Genomic DNA, 5,586 nt, shown 5'->3' on the forward strand with positions numbered 1-5,586 from the left:
CTACTGAAAGCACAGGACCCATACGCGTAGCAAGGAAGTCACAACCCCGAGGGTTTAGAAGGGAGTTGGTTCTCGGTTATCTAAGCGGATTGTCTGATATCTTCCTCTTCTATTTTCAGTATGGTAGTTACGAGGCGTGTTGTGGCTGGATCTGGATCGGGATCGGGATAGGGTGAGCAGGAGGCCCCAGTGGCACCTGAGATTATCGGCCAGGGGGAGCCAGTGTTGACAGAGGATCGGGTCAGGGAGATCATCCGCGAGGAGGTGGTCGAGATTGTCCGGGGTCAGATCCCAGAGTTGTTTGGGACTATTAATTGCGCTATGAGGGAGTACTTAGATGATCGTTATGCAGCTCTTACAGAGACGGCTGCCACGACAGCTACAGCGGCAGGGGGAGGAGCCGGTCGGGGCTTCCAGTACCGGGACTTCGATAATACGAAGCCCCCTACCTTCGACGGGGTTCAGGATCCGATCGTTGCTATGAGATGGTTGTCGGATGTGGAGGGATGTTTCTTCATGTGTTCGTGCCGTGCTGAGCAGAGGGTGAGGTGTGCTCTGAACCTTTTGAGGCTCGGGACGAAGGATTGGTGGAGGTTGACTACGGGATCATACTCTGACACGCAGCGAGCTGCGGTGACTTGGGATCAGTTTCGGGATATGTTTAGTACTAGTTATGTTCCGCGGGTAGAGCGGGAGAGATTGGCTCAGGATTTTTTGGAGCTTAGACAGGATTTAGAGTCGGTGACGGAGATCACCAGGATGTTTACGGAGAGGGCGATGTCCTGCCCTGAGTTTGCTTCGGAGCAGGCTCAGATGACCCGATATCTGAGCATGCTCAAGAGGGACATCAGACAGTTTGTGTCCACACAGAGATGTGATACTTTGTTGGAGTTGCAGGAGGCCGCCAGGCGGCGCGAGTTAGAGATTGAGCTCCAGCTGAGGGAGCAGAGGCAGGCCCCGGTGCAGTCGCAGCCTGCGCCGAAACGGATGAGGGCTGCTAATTATCGTCAGGAAAGTCAGAGGAGTCACATTTGTGGGAAGTGCGGTAAGGTACATGATAGAGTTTGTCGATCTTCTTCTGGGTTCCACAAGTGTGGCAAGGAGGGCCACATAACCATGGATTGCAGGCAGCAGGCTCCAGCTGCCGGAGTCCGACTTTGTTATCATTATGATCAGGTGGGCCATATGAAGGCCCAGTGTCCTCTCTTGGCTGCCAGGCCAGTGCAGGTCCCAGCACCAGCCACTATGAGACTTATTGAAGGGGTCAGGGTCGAGCAGAGCCTCCGAAGGCTCCAGGGCGTGCTTATCAGCTTGTGGCCGAGGAGATCGGGACAGCGCCAGAGGTGACAGCCGGTATGTCTTTTCTTCTATATCTTGTTCATGTTATTATGAGTTGTTTGTTTCCTACATAAGTTATTAGAGAATAGTAGATGATAGTGAGAGGTTATTATTGAGAAATTATAGAGGGCTAGTATCTGGTGGTGCATTCAAGAGAGAGGAAGGACATGATCCAGAGATTCAGAAGCATCAGCGGGAACTCTGAGCCCTTGAAGTTCGTTGTCTCGGATTGGGACAATTGAGTCGCGTACCAGCTTCGCCGCCGGTAGACAGTAGTTAGTGCTCTAAGTGGGGGAGAATTGTAAATTCTCGGATAGGGCGTGGTATGGAAGGAAGTCACCTGACGCAGTTTGGATGTCGGTTACGGGAAAGGGTGGGATGAGGCGTTCCAATTATGGTAAGAACCCTGTATGTATGGTGGATCTTTGAGCGAGCAGTGAGGATACTGCTATGCTATGACAATCAATGGGGTTGTTCCCAAGTGTCGAAGATGTTGAGGAACATGCGGAAGACTCTTTATGGATTGTAGGTTATGCAATCAGTTTCTGAGTATATATATGTGTGTTATGGGATAGCGACGTGCTCCACATGTGGACGATGTAGAGTGAGGTTCCGATATTTCGACACCGTCTGATGATGCGAAGTCATGGTTCAGGTCTCCTTGGAAGAGGAGAAGGTGAGTAGCTCCAGGTTGGAGATTTGGACAGAGGAGCTAGGGATAGCAGAGTTGATAGACTCGGGAGCAGTCTAGACCGGCGCTGAGAACCGTGTGAAGATATTCCAGTCGTAGGTAGTGGGCCTAGAGATCGCGAGAGTAATGTTCCCTGTCATGGTACGTTTGGAGTAGACGTAATGTCGAGATTTGGATGAGTACACTCGGTTGTGTCGAATTAGAGTAGATTGAGGGAGCTGCAAGGTTGTATCCTTGGGCTTCAAGTATGGTTGTAGGCAGGGGTTATGTGAGTAGTGGTATTCCAATCTAGGGTATTCCATCATGAGGATGATAGGACCCTATGATTGATTGGACCTGGTATGTTTGGTATTCCAACCCGAGGGTTGATTGGGCCAAACATGCGTGAGAATGTGAGGGTATACCATCCTTCGGATGACTGGACCCGTTATAGGCGTGCCTGGTATTCCAGCCCGAGGCTGATTGGGCTAGGTACGAATTGTTATGTGATATAGCTGGTTGATTCATAGGAGTTGCTAGAAGCTGAAGGATGCAGTATCCTGTCATTGTAAAAAGGGAATAGATTTGGGATGGGAACAGGATTCGTTCCGTATTGCAGGTTATCCGGGTTATCGCCAATTTTGGGCGGAGGAAAGGTGGATTAGAGTTATAGCAGAGCTTAGTGGATTATTGTGGTGTCTAACTTTCGCAAGTCTCGAAGGTGTGTTCATGTCAGGAAGGTGACAGTATCAGCGGGTGATACTGGATTGATGTGTTCTGACATTAAGTAGAAAAGGCCGGTGGTCGGCAAGTCTGTTGAAGATTTTCGTGGACTCGGCGAGTCTGTTCTTGGACTCGGCGAGTCAGGACGCAAAACCCCAACCTCTTCTGGTTAAGACTCAGATCAGTGAGTTGAGTGGTGACTCAGTGATTTTGACATGATAGGACTCAGAGATTGTTGAACTCGACGAGTCATGGGGTGACTCGGCGAGTCGAGTCGTGATATGGGAGTTCTCTGAGTTTAGGAACTCGGCAAGTCAGCGAGTTGACTCGGCGAGTAGGGTCAATCAGGAAGGTTGACTTTGGCCAGGACTTTGACTTTGACCAGTTTGACCTTCAAGGGTATTATGGTAATTTGGACATTCAAGTCAATGAATCATTTATGGCTATAGGTGTTGGAGTTTGGGGCAGTGCTTCGGGATTTTACTTTCGTGGTTCGGTTCGGCAGTTTTTAGGTGAGTTATCCTCACTATACCCAAGGGTCTAAGGCACCAAGGTCGGCCCTTTGATTTGTTATTTGAGATAGTTATTGTCGTGATATGTTAGTTGGCATCCTGGTAGATAGGATGGCTATGTGATGGTATGCTCTGTTAGATCGGTATTCTGGTAGATTAGATGTGGCTATACTTAGTGACCTGTAGTTGGTCTGACTGTCTGTATGCTGGTAGGAGAGTACCTGTTATATGTGCATGTGTTGAGCAATACTAGAGGGTATTCCATCCCGGTAGGATGATAGGGCCCTAGTATGTTGTCTTGTAGATTGTTATATGGTTATTTGATAGCTGCACATGTTTGCTAGTATGTGGGCATTCCAACCCGATGGTTGAGGGCAAGGAGTATTCCATCCCGGTAGGATGATTGGACTCATAGTAGGTGGGCATTCCAACCTGATGGTTGAGGGCCAGGAGTATTCCATCCCGGTAGGATGATTGGACTCATAGTGGGTGGGCATTCCAACCTGACGGTTGAGGGCCAGGAGTATTCCATCCCGGTAGGATGATTGGACTCATAGTAGGTGGGCATTCCAACCTGATGGTTGAGGGCCTGGGGTATTCCATCCCGAGGGATGATTGGACCCATAGTAGATATTGTATGTATAGGTGTGTGGGCATTCCAACCCGATGGTTGTGGGCCGAGAGTATTCCATTCCGAGGATGATTGGACTTGTAGCATGTTGGCTTTCCAACCCGATGGTTGAGGGCCTGGGGTATTCCAACCTGACGGTTGATTGGACCCATAGTATGATGTTCATTGTTGTATTGTTTGGTTGTGTGTGTACGGGTATTTTGGGGGAACTCACTAAGCTTTCGAGCTTACAGTTTCAGTTTATTGTTTCAGGTACATCAGGTGATCGTGGCAAGGAAAAGGCGTGATCGTACCGCTCCTCATATTTCATGATTTTGTGATTTGGTTCTGGGGATACTCTGATGTTTAAACTATTTTGAAAACAAGTTGTAATAACTTAATGGTTTTTGAATGGGTTAAAATGTTTTAAATTGGCTTGAATTTTATGGGTGTTACATTGGATCATTTGGATGGTTAGAAATGACAAAGTTTTCAAGAAAACTGGTGTGCCCCCAACAAAAGAAGCGGACAATATTATCTCCTTATCCTACGTGTGGTGTAAATACAGAAGCAATTTGGGTTGTGGAATTTGGGTCGATTGGAGTTTTTCGCCTTTTATTCATCTATCCTAATTATCTCATTGTCATTGTTTTTTCATTTCTTCTATTGTATTGTAATTTTGTCTCGCCTAGCTTCTTGCTAGCGTGTGCTTTCTAATGATATTTGCCGTTTTAAAAAAAACAAGATTTTTTTCCCAAATCTTTGTATTCTTTGATAAAAAAGACGAATTCAAGATACATCACATCCTAAAAAAGTAGGAATTCTAAAAATTGAACACGTCTTGGCACACAACTTTATCAGGAAAATATGGAGAACCTGGATACGCATAAAGAAGCATTACAGGGGGAATCAATTTCGAAGAAGATGCGATATTCTTCTCCTCACCGACTCGATTTAAATAATAATCCTGAGGATTCTACCTCAGATTTAGCTCTGACGATGGGTAGTCCTACTGAGGAAATAATCGGCCAGTCCCTCTCCACAGGTGGTGATGGTGATAACTGACAAATACCGGTAAGGAATGAGTTTGACCTAACAGTTGAGATTGGAAGGATGGTTGATGTAGATATTGAGGCTGGGAACGAGATTCTGGAGGAGTTATTGGGTATGGACGGTGAGAATAATTTTCCTCAATGAATTTATTATCATTGAATGTTAGGGGAATTGGCGAACTCCATAAGCAAAGTTGGGTGAAGAATTTATGTTTGTCAAACAAAGTATCGATGGCGTGCCTCCAGGAATCACAACTGGGACCTGTTTCATCATTACAATTAAATATTAGGAACTGTTGGCCTAATAATAATTTTGGATATGATTTAATCGAAGCAACGGGAAGATGTGATGGATTAATTACAATTTGGGATAAGGATATCTTCCGATTCTCTGAGTCAATTAAATCAAGATACTTTCTCATTGTCATCGGGAAATCTTTGGGAATAAGAAGCGACATAGTCATTGTCAATGTTTATGCACCGCAAACTCCGGTGGATAAAAGGAGACTCTGGGAAGAATTATCCAAAATCAAATCCGATAGAGCAGTGATGTGGATTTTTACTGGTGATTTCAACGCAGTCAGGAACAAGGAGGAGAGGGTAAATTCGCGATTCTGTCATGTATCGGCGGGTGATTTCAATCAATTCATCCATATAAACTCATTAAACGATCTGAGAATG

This window comes from Lactuca virosa, chromosome 6 (assembly GCF_052849685.1).
Source record: "Lactuca virosa cultivar CGN04683 chromosome 6, Lactuca_virosa_CGN04683_v6, whole genome shotgun sequence".
Lineage (NCBI taxonomy): Eukaryota > Viridiplantae > Streptophyta > Magnoliopsida > Asterales > Asteraceae > Lactuca > Lactuca virosa.